The sequence below is a fragment of the Saimiri boliviensis genome, chromosome 17, assembly GCF_048565385.1.
Source record: "Saimiri boliviensis isolate mSaiBol1 chromosome 17, mSaiBol1.pri, whole genome shotgun sequence".
Lineage (NCBI taxonomy): Eukaryota > Metazoa > Chordata > Mammalia > Primates > Cebidae > Saimiri > Saimiri boliviensis.
The window spans coordinates 3,729,259-3,744,027 of NC_133465.1; the positions used below are offsets into that span (position 1 = coordinate 3,729,259).

General features: G+C 38.2%; 1 protein-coding gene across 10 annotated transcripts in view; it reads left to right on the forward strand.

The window, feature by feature from the left end:
* The window catches only part of BCAS3 (BCAS3 microtubule associated cell migration factor), a 661,861-nt gene that overhangs the window by 101,992 nt on the left and 545,100 nt on the right, over window positions 1-14,769 (forward strand). The gene's annotated exons all lie outside the window — the stretch shown is intronic.

Here is a 14,769-nt window from a genome sequence, read left to right on the forward strand (position 1 = left end):
CTATACATTAACCTAATAATAGGTGAGGAATTATTAGGTTTCAAGAGGTAAGTATATGACTCAAAAGTGTGTGTGTTTGCTGTCCCGTTTAAATGTCTCTCTCTGGGCCTGGTAATTTAAAATAATAAAGATTTTTTTTCTCAATACTACTACTACAACTACAAAAAAAACCATGGTTAGGTCATGGAGTCTTCGTTATTGTTTCCTAGTGGTATTGTTTGACTTCATAGGCTACAAGACACATTTCTTCAAGTGTAGATTTTTTTCTTTTTTGAGACAGATTCTCACACTGTTTCCCAGGCTGTAGTGCAGTGGCATGATCTCAGTTCACTGCAATCTCTGGCTCCTGGGTTCAAGCAATTCTCCTGACCCAGTCTCCTGAGTAGCTGGGACTACAGGTGTGTGCCACCATGCCCAGCTAAGTTTTTTGTACTTTTAGTAAAGACTGGGTTTCACTATGTTGGCCAGGATGGTCTCTGTCTTCTGACCTCGTGATCTGCCCACCTCACCCTCTCAAAGTGTTGGTATTACAGGTGTGAGCAACCGTGCCTGGCCTCAAGTGTAAATTTTTTGAGACATAAAGCCTTTGAGAATTTACTGTATACTCAGCACTTTGCCAGGTATGGGATAAGGATACAAAATCATGAAAACCCAGTTTCTTTTCCCAAAGATTTATGAATGTGGTTGAAAAGAAAAAGTACAGCACATGCAAAATAATTATGAAATAATGATGCATGATAGGAATTCAGAGAAGGGACAGCTCGGTGTACATGAATTAATGAGAAAAAGCCTCATGGAGAAGGAGCAGCATAGGTTAGGTCTTAAGGAATGAGAAATATTGCAGTAGATGTAAAAGAGTAAGAAGTACTGCCAGAGTAGTTTGTAATATAGTAGTGGAAGAGAAACTGAAATAAATACATTTAAGAATGGTAAGAGTTTGTGAGTTGGGTGTAGTGGCTCACGCCTGTAATCCCAACACTTTGGGAGGCTGAGGCGGGCAAATCACTTGAGGTCAGGAGATCAAGATCAGTCTTGCCAACAAGGTGTAACCCTGTCTCTACTAAAAATACAAAAATTAGCCCAGTGTGGGGGCCTGCGCCTGTAATACCAGCTACTTGGAAGGCTGAGGCATGAGAATTGCTTGAACCTGGGAAGCAGAGGTTGTAGTGAGCTGAGATTGTTCCACTGCACTCCAGCCTGGGTGACAGTGAGACTGTCCCCCCCCACAAAAAAAGGCCAGGTGAGGTGGCTCACATCTATAATCCCAGCACTTTGGGAGGCTGAGGCAGGCGGATCACGAGGTCAGGAGCTCGAGACCATCCTGGGTAACACAGTGAAACCCTGGCTCTACTAAAAATGCAAAAAAAAAAAAAATTAGCTGGGCATGGTGATATGTGTCTGTAGTCCCAGCTACTCGGGAGGCTGAGGCAGGAGAATCGCTTGAACCCAGGAGGCAGAGGTTGCAGTGAGGCGAGATCCTGCCACTGTGCTCCCACCTGTAGACAGAGAGAGACTCTGTCTCAAAAAAAAAAAAGTTAAGAGTTTGTGAATTAGATTTAATGGCATCTGCAAAATAGGGGAAAACAACTATTGCAGTACTCTGAAACTCACCCAAAGGCATATAATAATCTGAAAAGTGTTTAAGCTTGAAAAACTGCTAATCTTTGCACAACCACAGTGGGAATCTGTGGCATTCATGCCTGCAGCTGCTCCCATCCCATTCTGTACTTTCCTTCTTCTAAGTTTGGTTGGTTGATTAGTTGGTGTAGAGGATCTTCCAGGGTTAGAAAGGTTGTGAAGAGTAGTACCTTACCTGCTGTGCTTGGAAAATTCTCACTCATATCTGAGTGGCAGGTATTGCATATGCCTACCAGTGTTGTCTGCAGAAATTACTGTTTCGGTGGCATGTGTGCTTTGAGAGCCAGTGGCTCTTTTAGCCTAAGATAATGATTAGCTGTGGATGCAGAGGAAACATGAAAAAGGGTCCAGGGGAAAGAAAAATCTGGGTAGATGTGCAGATCCTTTGGCAAAGGAAAACAACTTTTGCTGACTTGGGGTATTTGAGCAAGTCCTCTGTTGAATAGTTGGCTACCCACTAAGATACATAGATACATGGCCAGACCCTGAAAGTCAGACTTTAAAGTAAAGCAAGAATAAAAGAAATAATAAAACTGAGCAGAGAAATCAGCAACTAGCACATTGCAGAGGAAGACCAATTTCATAGAATCCAAAGTTGTTATACCATAGTTTATAAAATGTCTATTTTTAAATATAAAATTATGACACATGCCAAGAGACAGGAAATTGTGGCAGTGATCAAAAGGCAGACAATAGAAATCGTAGCTTATTGTCTCCAGATGTTAAATTTTACAGACAAGGATTTTAAAGCAGCTATCATAAATAGCTTCTAAGACCTAAATAAACTATGTATAAAGAATTAAAGGAAAGGGTTATAGCAATAACTCAAAAAATGGAGAATCTCAACAGGGAGTTAGAATTTATATAAAACTCTGCTCTGCTTTTTAAAAAACTCAGACAGATAAAGGATACTTGGAACTCAAGTGCCATCAATAATCCATGAGTTCATACATACATACATACATACATACATACATACATACATAGAAACAGTTGAGTTTATGACAACTGAGTTTGTGTGTTTATTTATTTTAGAGACAGAGTCTCTCTTTGTCACCCAGGCCCAGGTGCAGTGGTCCAATCACAGATCACTATAATCTTGAACTCCTGGGCTCAAGAGATCATCCCATCTCAGCCTCCTGAGTAACTGGGACTATAAGTCATGAAACTATGTTTGGCTAATTAAAAACAATTTTTTTATGAGCTTAAGGTTCACTATATTACCCAGGCTGGTCTTGAACTCCTGGCTTCAAGCAATCCTCCCTTCTCAGCCTCCCAAAATGTTGGAATTACAAGTATGAGCCACCACACCTGGTCTAATTGTATTATTTTCATTTTATGCAAGAAGAAGCTAACAGGTTCAGTCACACAGTCATGGACCCAGGCTTCTGCTTGACCCTCAAGCTATGTTCTTTCCAGTAACGATACTATTTGTCATTGTGGAGGGCATTCTTCAATATATACACAGGCATGTTCCATCTACAGACCATGTTAAGGGTGCTCTAACCCCAGGTTTAGATATTTATACTTTTCTGACCAGTTATTTTCAGAGGTAACAAAAATTTCTTAAAAAAAAAAAAAAGAGAGAGAGAGAGTACGAGGTTAGGTTAGGAAAAATTAAGCAATTTGTTTATCCCTTCCAGAGTACCTAGGACTACAAGTATGTGCCACCTTGCCTGGCTAATTTTGTGTGTCTTGTTTTGAGACATGTCTGTTAATGTGTGTTAACACTTTTTAGTGGGATTGTGTTTTGCTTGTTGAATTGTTTAAGTTCCTTATAGATTCTGGATATTAGATATTTGTTGGATGCACAGTTTGTGAATATTTGTGAAGTTGTAAATACTTACAAAAATATATTCACAAATGGTGCATCCAACAAAGGTCTGTAGATTGTTTGCTGTGTTGATAGTCTCTTTTGCTGTGCAGAAGCTCTTTAATTGGTTCCCAATTGTGTATTTGGTTTTTGGTACAGTTGCTTTTGAGGACTTTGCCAAGGCCAGTATCCAGAATGGCATTTCCTAGGTTTTCTTCTAGGATTTTTATAGTTTAGGGAGGCTTTTCCCCATTGCTTGTCATTGTTGACTTTGTTGACGATCAGATGGTTGTAGATATATGCAGCTTTATTTCTGGGTTCTCTTTTCGTTTCGTCTCTGTGTCTGTTTTTGTACTGGTACCATGCTGTTTTGGTTCCTGTAGGCTTATAGTATAGTTTGAAGTCAGGTAATATGATGCCTCAGCTTTGTTCTTTTTGCCTGTGATTGCTTTTGGCTATTTAGGCTCTTTTTTGTTCTGTATGAGTTTTAGAGTAGTTTTTTCTAATTTTGTGAAAAGTGACATTGGTAGTTTGATAGGAATAGCATTGCATCTATAGATTGCTTTGGGCAGTATGACCATTTTTAACAATACTGATTCTTCCAGTCCATGAGCATAAAATGTTTTTCCATTTTCTTGTATTGTCCTGATTTCTTTCGGCAGTGTCTTGTAGTTCTTCTTATAGATATCTTTAACCTTGTTGTTTAGATGGTATTTTGTGTGTGTGTGTGTGTGTGTGTGTGTGTGTGTGTGTGTACTTATTGCCAATGGGATTGCATTCTTGATTTGGCTCTCAGTTTGGACATTATTCATATATAGAAATGTTACTGATTTTTCTACACTAATTTTTTTGATCCTGAAACTTACTAAAGTTATTTATTAGTTCTAGAGGCCTTTTGATGGAATATTTCAGGTCTTCCAGGTATACAGTCATATTGTCAGTGAAGAGAGATAATTTGACTTTTTTCTTTTTTCTTATTTGAATGCCTTTTTTTTTCTTTCTCTTGCCTGATTGTTCTGGCAAACAGTAGCTTCTTAAGAGAGTTTTTGTGTTTGGCATATACTTTGATGTAGTGTTTCTGCACAAGTAAAGATACTTTTGTTATTTTATTATGTTTGACATATACTACTACATAGCTGTTTAGTTACTTAGAATTTTTCAGGGTGGAAAAGGACTTCCCTGATTTTATTTCTTCATTTAAACACATTGTTTAATGAACTCAAGGGAGGTCTCCTTTACATGATAGCAGTAATATAAGAAGGACATGGCTATTAGAAAATTGTCGTTGCTAATTTCAGGAACACTATTATTTAAAAGTCCAGTGCCAACTTACGTCTAATGCAAAGTAATTTCAAGAATGGGCAGGTTCCCTCCCTCACTTCCAGTTTCTTAAATAAAGTAATGCAGGCAGTTGATAATGTAGAACAGAAGATGTAAGTCCTTCTAAAACAGTTTAAGTTAATGAGACTCAAATTTATAGGCATAAATATAGGTGATACAAGGAACCATTTAGGGAACCAATGAAAAGTCTGAAATTAATAGAGTAGGAGAATTCATAGTTACTAGACAGCAGATAGAATAGCAACTGCCTCAAATGGAGATGGAGAAAGTCACACATAATCATGCAGTGGCTGCTTAGAGACATTCTCCAATTTCACCTGTACCTTGAGAATGTTGACTTTATCTTGCCCATCTTTTTATTTTTTTCTGAGTATTAAGCACAGCCTTATATCTAGTAGACCTTCAAATATGCATATATTTTGCCTAAGTGAATTTTAGGAAGCTTGCTATACTAGCAGTTACACTCATTGTTTACTTTCTTAGTCTCACTTTTTTATGATTGAGAGTGTATCTTAATCTAAGGAATCATATGTACTGTACCTCGGTGTTTACATTTTCATAGCCAGCTGGGTAGAAAACCTTAGGACATCTCTTCATTTTGAGAGGAATGGGATGGGCAGGTTGCTGTCTATCTCCCTGGTACATGCTTTGTTGAGCACCAGGTGGTTTAGACTCTGTCAAGTTGCTTATATTCAACTAATACTGCTGATTAAATTATTCTTGGGAAAATTCAATAAGATTTTCTTTTGATGTTTAACTTTTCCTTTTTTTTTTTTTTTTTTTTTTTGAGACAAAGAAGGCTGGAGTGCAGTGGCATGATCTTGGCTCATTGCAGCCTCCACCTCCCAGTTCAAGTGATTCTCCTGCCTTAGCCTCCTGAGTAGCTGGGACTACAAGCATGTGCCACTACGCTCAACTAATTTTTGTATTTTTAGTAGAGACGGGGTTTCACCATGTTGGCCAAGATGGTCTAGATCTCCTCACTTTGTGATCTGCCTGCCTTACCCTCCCAGAGTGCTGGGATTATAGATGTGAGCCATTGCACCTGGCAAACATTTCATTTTTATAATTCATCATTCCTTTTCAAAGAGGAGGGGAATTGTTATGGAAAGTGTCAATCAAAGTCAAAATAAAAATATAGAGATGAATCTGTGCAAAACATTTTATTTGAGTATGTACATAAAACTGAATTGCAATTTGGGGCACATAAACAGATTGGGGTGGTTTTTGGCATGTCTGAAGAACAAAGAAAAGCTTGGGAAATTGGAGAAATGCAACACATTGTTTTAGAAGAAAGCTCATTGGCACTAGAGTGGCAATGGTGGAGTCATGGCAGTTTGTTTCAGCAGTAACTAGTTGTAACTGATCTTAGGGTTATAGCAGGCAGTTTCAGCATCTGGGCTTTACAGCTAATTTTTGGAGCAGGTGCTATGTGCCCCAGGTGCTTTCCCCCACTGGCCTCTTGACTCTGATTTGCTTGGGTAAGACAAAAATGACCCAATTTGTATAATTAGCTCTCAGAAAATAATCCCAGTTGTTCATATTTTATCCTTTAGTAATAAATACATTGCTCCTAGCCCAAAATTTAACATACTGTCTCCTACTGCATTGATGACAGTTATTAAAATACCATTTATATAGGTATTCTAGTGTTTTGAGAGATCATACCATAATAATTCCAGATAAGTCATTTAAGCTCTTGGAAAGGGATAATGTTTATTTTGCCACTGATCCAGAAACTAAGGCAGTGTTTTGTGTAATAATGTCAGAGAGGGAGGAAGCCAAACTTTATTGTGTGTTACGTGCTAAACATTTCCCAGAATGTAGCTATTTATGGTTAGGATCTTGTTGGCTACTATGAGTGATAGCAATGAATAACATTATTCAAGAGCTGACTGCAGACCTTGAAGAATGTTTAATATATTATGATCACATTATACACATTATATGAAAATGTGACCTTTATGTAGAGAGAATCATAGACTATGAGAAGTGGAAAGAACCTTGAAGATCATGTAATTTCACTGCCTCGTGTTGTAAATGAAGAAAGAGGTTAAATGTTTGTCCAGAGGTTCCCATCACACATCACTGTGGTGGGGAAAAACTCTTGTAAGAGTGAGAGAAAATTTCTTCATCTCAATTGGTTAGGAATCTCTTATCTCTTGTTACGTCGGCATTCTATGGCCATTGTTTCCAAGACTAGATTTCAAGAATCAGAAAAATTAAAGTCTTTTGTTTGAAAAAATTATAGTTGACTATCAGGTATTACTCTGAATTTACTTTGAGAAAAGCAAAATAATCTTTTTTTTTTTTTTTTTTTTTTTTAATTGAGATGCAGTCTGAATCTGTCGCCCAGGCTGGAGTGCAGTGGTGCGATCTTGGCTCGCTGTAATCTCCACCGCCTGGATTGAAGCGATTCTCCTGCCTCAGCTTTCCAGGTAGCTAGGACTACAGGTGTGCACCACGAGGCCTGGCTAATTTTTATATTTTTAGTAGAGATGGGGTTTCCCCATGTTGGCCAGGCTGGTCTCAAACTCCAGGGCTCAAGTGATCTGCCTGCCTTGGCCTCCCGAGGTACTTGTGCCAGGCTGAGAAAAGCAAAATAATCATAATAGCTAAATAGGAGGAATGACTTAATTTCAAAATCAACTGTTTATTAAACAGAATACAATTCACAATATTAATATTTTTCTGTCATTATTACAAACTGGCAAAAACATCATCTTGGATTGGCAGAAGTCCATGGCGTGGTATTTGGGAACCAGTTTCATAAAGCTGCAGTTATTAGGTGGAGGTTAAGCGCAGTGTCGCCATCCTGAGGTGGTGCTGCATTGACTTTATTTCATTGTTTGTCTAATATGAATAAGGGTTATGTTATAAAATGATTAGAAGTAGAGGAAGATTGCTTGGGATAATAGGTATGTGACTCTTCTTTTTGTTGTGAAATATCCCAGAACTCTTATATATGATACTTGCTGTTTTCAGTATTGACTGATTTTTGTCAGTTTTGCTTGCAATGTGTTATTTTCATAGGCACCAAAGTAGATTTACACCATTTCCCAAGTCTTTGCTGCTTATAGACATGGGCTCTCCCAGCAGTTCCTTGGCACCAAATCCAGACACCAAGTCTTTCATTTGCCCATCTCTCTGGCATTTTTCAGGCTTTCTGTGGGTATCTGGATTTTCTTCTAGCTCTCTGCCATGGCTCTGTGGCTCTCTTTACTCCTCCTTTGGTATACTTTTTATGCTGAGACCTGCCGCATTGGCATAGGGACCTTTTTAATGGGATGGGTTAACATACTAGGAGATCCAAGAACAGAGATGATTTGTGGGCCTCTGGGCTTTAGTATTAACTTAGAACCACGAAGACCTCAGTGCATGCTAGATATGATCTCTGTTTATCTGATTATGGATGTAGGCAATCTTAGGGAAATAAGATGACTTTCCTCTTCTGTTTAATTTTTGTCAAGTGGCTTAAGGATATTTTTTATAGTATGTCTTAAAATGTTAACATTGTCTTTGATGAACAGGAGTCACTGTACAAAATACCAATTATGTACATTTTTCATGACCCCAGTTCACTTAATTACTTAAAGCAAATTTTTAGTTTTTGTGTGGTGATAAGGCAAAGGGCTGGAACATTACACACCTGACTCACACTTAATACTGTTTAAAACACATGCTCAACAAATCTCAGTGGGAGATTAAGAGTTGTCTGTTAGTGTCAATGAATACACATATTATACTGTCAAATTGTAACCATGGGCTAGTTATGTATTTATTTATTTTTAACTATAATATTTAAACTATGGACACATCTAATGAGTGTGTGAGATTTTATTTGTAGACTTTGTATATTCTCTTATGATATTGAAATTGGTACAAATCTCAAATGGTTTACCAAAATGGTTATGTGCAGATGACCAAACCAAAGGAATGCTGGTTTAATTTCTTAAAGAATCGATGTACTTGCTGTTTGACATATGTAGTATTCCTGAAAATCTGTGCTGTTAGGGCTCTTGCTGGAAACAGATAACATACTCAAAGTGAGTAATTCAAAGAGAGTTTAAGCAAAATAACACATGTAGGAGCTGAGACTCATTATCCTCCCTCCCTTCTTCTCCCTTTCTCTTCCCTCACTCCCCCCTGCCCTTTCCCTTCCTTTCCTTTCCCCTTCCTTTCTCCCTCCACTCTTACAGAGTGAGACACAATCTCACTCTGTAACCCAGCCAGAAGTGCAGTGTCTTGATCCTAGTTCACTGCAGCTTCAAACTCCTAAACTGAAACAGTCCTTACACCTCAGCCTCCTGAATAGTCAGCACTACAGGTGTGAGCCACCATGTGTGGTTTATTATCATTTCTAAGCAGAGGAGATAACCCTTAGTAAAGCCTGCAGAGAAAGCGACATGAAGAGGGTTAGCAACAGGAACTGTGGGCTCTGGTGGATGGGTTTTGGCTATCTTCAGTAACCTGACAGTGGTGCATCTCATTTCTCTAGATGCTTCCTGTTGGGTCAACCCAGTCAGAAATGGATTCTGAAGGTCCAGAGAGCCCACTGATGCAATTCATAGGATATGGGTCAGTCTCCCAAGACAAGGAACAAGATATAGAGAATGCAATGTGTATTTGGAGGGGTAGTACACTTCATTCTACAAAATTTCACACTAAAATGAATAGAAATAGGTTTGGTGAAATGTATGCAACATTGTTTTCAGAACAATAATTTGAATACAAAATTAGAACATTTAAAAAGTTGTTGACTGGGTGCTGTGGCTCATGCCTGTGATCCCAGCACTTTGGGAGGCCAAGGAGGTGCATCACGAGGTCAGGAGCTCGAGACCATCCTGGCCAACATGGTGAAACCCCATCTCTACTAAAAATACAAAAATTAGCTGGGTGGGGTAGTGTGTGTCTGTAATCCTAGCTACTTGAGAGGCCAAGGCAGGAGAATTGCTTGAACCCAAGAGGCAGAGGTTGCAGTGAGCCGAGATCATGCCACTGCACTCCAGCCTGGTGATAGAGTGAGACTCCATCTCAAAAAAAAAAAAAAAGTTGTTTTAATGCTAATAGTAAAATTATTAAATAAAGGATTTTACTTAAAAAAGACAAACATGCCTTGATGGAATGGGGGTATAAGAAAGAGTTGAGACTGTTAAGTTATGGAGAAAAGAAGAAAATGGACAAAGACCAGGGAGTAACACTCCTTAAGCACTTTCAAATCTGAGGGCATGGTCAATCTGAGCCACGCAAAACATGATTTCTCCTGGTTTTCTGCATTCAGTTGATCTAATGTGCTTTGTATTCAATTGCTGTTAAGTTATAGTACAAACAAGTAAAATACTATGACTTTTATTTATTAATACAACTTACTTTTTTTTTCTTTTTTTTAAAACAGAGTTTTGCTCTTGTCGCTCAGGCTGGAGGGCAGTGATGTGATCTTGGCTCACTGCAACCTCCGTCTCCCGGGTTCAAGTGATTCTCCTGCCTCAGCCTCCCAAGTAGCTAAGATTACAGGCACTCACCACCATGCCTGGCTAATACTTGTATTTTTGGTAGAGATGGGGTTTCACCATGTTGGCCAGGCTGGTCTCAAATTCCTGACCTCAGGTGATCCACCCGCCTCAGCCTTCCAAAATGCTATGATTAAATGTGTGATCCACTACTCCTGGCCATAATACAACTTCTGTGATGTACTGATATCATTCTCCATTGAGAATCATAATTGTAGCAGGAAAGACTGCAGCGTGTGTGCTCATACATACTTTTAACATCAAATTATTGAGGTATATTTGAAATTGAATAAAGCATACACATTTAAGATGTATAGGTTTATGCGTTTGATGTGTATACACCTTTGAAACTGTTTCTACAAACAAGACAATGAATATATTATTCCACAAAGTTTCCTCATGTCTCTTTGTAATTCTTCCTTCTGCCCCTCCCAGCTCTTTTCTTCAAGATAACCAATGATCCACTTTCTGTTACTATAGATTAGTTTGCATTTCCTAAAGTTTTATGTAAGTGGAATCATATAGCATGTACTCTTTTTTTGGTCTAGCTTTGGTTATTCAACATATTTGTTTTGAAATTCAGCTGTAATATTACATGTATCAATAGTTCTTTTTTTTTTTTTTTTTTTAGACAGAGTCTCCCTCTGTCACCCAGGCTGGAGTGCAGTTTTGCAGTCTTGGCTCACTGCAACCTCTGCCTCCTGGGCCCAAATGATCCTTCCACCTCAGCCTCCTGAGGAGCTGGGACTATAGTTTGTGCTGTACCATGCCTGGCTATTTTTTTTTATTTTTTGAAGAAACAGGGTTTCACTATGTTGTCCAGGCTGGTCTTGAACTCCTGAGCTCATGTGATCCACCTGCTGTGGCCTCCCAAAGTAGTGCATTCATTTTTATTGTGGAATATTACTATATTGTATTAGTTTACTAGAATATGATTATGCTCTCACTTGTTGATGGATATTTTGGTTGCTTTTAGGTTTTGGCCTTTACAAATAATGTTACTATGAACATTATATTTAAGCCTTTTTATAGACACATATACTTCCTTTTCTCTTGAGCAGATACCTACAAGTAGAATGGTTAGATCACATGTTAGATGTGTGCTTTTCAAAGTATGGTTGTACAATTTTACATCTACCAGTAGTGTATGAAATTTCTAGTTTTTCTACAGCTTAAGAAACACTTAACATTGTCAGTCTATTTTTTAAAGTCTTTTTCATTTTAGGCATTTAAATAAATATGCAGTAGTGTGTCATGGCATTAATTTGCATTTTTTCATTCTTAATCCTTAATTCAGTTATCTTTTTATTCATATCTTTCTATTTGGCCATTTCAAGTTAGTGAATTTCTGATTTATAATATTGTTTTATACCTGCAATTGCTTATTTGGCTACAGACTTACGTTACATAGCTCTTGAAAAGCTATACCTATACTGCTTTACATACACGTTTTTTTTTGGCATAATGGTTTTTGCACAAAACACAGTTTGAAATAAATATAAGTTAAGAAGTAATGTTTCTATATATAGTTTCACGCAGAGACACTATTGCCAGTTTAGTCAAAACGACAGTCTTTAGTTAAAGAATATTGTGTCAAACAACTTTGAAATGTACAGTTTTTATTTATTGCAGAAATGCCTTTCAAGGAATTACACTTCCAGATCAGACCTATCAGTGTTCTTGTGGTGTTCCCTCTCGCTTGACTGTGAGCTTCTTTGTGAGCCTTGCTTTAACCAGTAACATGTCAGTAGACATACCAGAAATGCAATCTTGATAAATGTGCTTATACTGGGATTTGGTCTATTAAACCACCATTGTCATTATTATTTGAGGGTGAAATACCACATGGAGAAAGAAACCCAACCATCCTCACTTTCTTAACTTGCAGCCAACTCAGAAGTACAAAATAGCTATATGAATGATCCCAGGTGAGAATATCAAGAACAACCCATCCAGTTCACAAAATATGAGAAATAAAGTGATTATTCACCTAACCCAGTATGATTTCTAGTGGTTTGTCATACAGCAATGGATACATGAACCATAGTAACCATCTTTGTATTAAAACAAGAAGTTTTGCCTTGCTTATATATGCCTAGTTAGAGGGTAGATGTGGTAGTACTGTCACAACTCTTTAACCCGTAGTTTGCCATGTTTCTCTGTGTTTTGGAGCACTCTTGATTTTAGCTTTTATTTTGTCCTAAGTTGTTGTTTGGTCTGAGAGCAAGGGAATCATGAGTCTTACAAAGGTTGAAAAAAGGGTGAGGGGAATCATGCAGATACGAGGGAAGCAAAGGGGAAAAATTTTAATCACTTAGCAAAAGATTACTTTATAGAGAGGATTGAGGCCCTGCACAGTAGCTCATACCTGTAATCCCAATACTTTGGGAGGCTGAGGTGGGAAAATCACTTGAGCGCAGGAGTTCAAGACTGCAGTGAGTTGTGATTGTACCACTGGCCTCTGGCCTGGAACAGAGTGAGACTCTGTCTCTTACAGACAAAACAAAGCAAAATGGAGAGAGAAAGGGAGAGAATTGAAAATGGACGTAGAATAAGAGAAGTTAATTCTCTTGAGAGTTAGGTCACTGACTGATCTGGTTCTGTGTTCTAGGAAGTTTCATCATCTCCAAAAATAGTCGTAGTGTTTGAGAAACATTGTATGTAATACACTGCATGGAGAATGAAAGCCAGTGGTGGGTTAATATTGTCAAACTGTGAGAGAAGGCAGTCTTCCATCTTGTGCTTTTTTTTTTTTTTTTTTTTTTTTCCCACACAGAGATTCTTCCTTTATGACTCTGCCAGGTTTTTGTTTGCTTTACTTTTGGCACCATAGTGTTGAGGAAAAGAAAATTCTCATCAAGCATGTCTGATTTTGATATTGAATGTCCCTCTGGAAGTGAATCACCTGACTGCTACTTTCCAAAATTTGGCTCCCTGGCACTCTTTCTTATCAATAGCCATATAGAAACAAGTCATCTCTCATTTTGACTAGTATAATAAACTTTTATTATGTGTTAATACTACATAATATTTCTTTCTCAAGTAAATATGAGTTTGCATATAATTCATTATAGTTTTTTCTGTTATAAGTATTGGAAATGGTTTTCCTTTGAATGCCTTTTCCTTTAGTGTGGCAGAGTTTTCAGGAAGAAATTCCAGTCATTAAGTAGGCATACATATATGTATAATTATGTTATGCTGTTGTGTTTTAGTTTTCTGTTTTGTGGGATTTGGGGAGATATTTTTATTAAGATAAAATTCTGGCTTTCTTCTGGTAGCTTTATGTGAAATGTTGTTATTCCATTTTTGGTCATAAGTTCAGTAGGATTTTTTGGTGATGGCTGTTGCATTCAATTTTAGAGAGGTTAGGGTTCTGGTTGGAGGAGTATTGGTATTTTAACTGGTTTCCTAGTGGGAGTATGTTTTTTTTCTGTAGGTATAGTGAAGCATAGGATTTCTTCAATAAATGATACTATGGAGTAATGGCTTTTAGTTCCTCTGTGGGTTTTCTCATGAGACCCTTACCTTCAGCCCCTTTCTTCTTTCTTCTTTTTAATCACAAAATTCCCAAGGCAGTTAGAATGGCGATCATTAAAAAATCGGGAAACAACAGATGCTGGAGAGGATGTGGAGAAATAGGAACACTTTTACACTGTTGGTGGGAATGTAAATTAATTCAACCATTGTGGAAGACAGTGTGGCGATTCCTCAAGGACCTAAAAATAGAAATCCCATTTGACCCAGCAATCCCATTACTGGACATATCTCATTTCTGATGCTTTTCCTCTGATTCTTTCCCTTTGACTGGTATCTCTTACCCAGTACATGTTCTCATCTCCTTCTTTGTGATTCCCTAGTAGCTCAGGCTTTGATTCAACAGGTCTTAAGCCTGTTTTCAGCATTTCCTTGCTCAGGGTGAGACTCCCTGCTTCTCAGAGTGAATCCTACATGACTTTTTTTCTGTGTTCTGCCACCAGTAGGTCCATTCCATTCTTCTGTTTTACAGGCAATTCCTGCTCAGCTCTGGTGCCAGCTCAGGAGCGATCTTGGCCAATTTTGAAAATTTATCATCCCCCAACATAATTGTTATTTAAAGTTGGTGGTTTTTCTGTTTTCTAGTTATGCTATGTTGTGATTTAGGAGTGATTTCATTTGTTTCCCTTGTTGATGTGTTGTTTTTTGGCAGCTGTTTGGAATTAGGTGGTTGTAAAAATATGTGGGTTGGACTGGGCACAGTGGCTAATGCCCATAACCCCAACATTTTGGGAGACCAAGGCAGGAGGAGCACTTGAGCCTAGGAATTTGAGACCATCCTAGGCAACATGGTGAAACCCTGTCTCTACAAAAAAAATACAAAAATTAGCTGGGTGTGGTGGCATGCGTCCATAGTCCTAGCTACGTGGGAGGCTAAGGTGGGAGGATTACTGGAGCTGAGGAGGTGGGGGTTGCACTGAGCTGAGATCATGC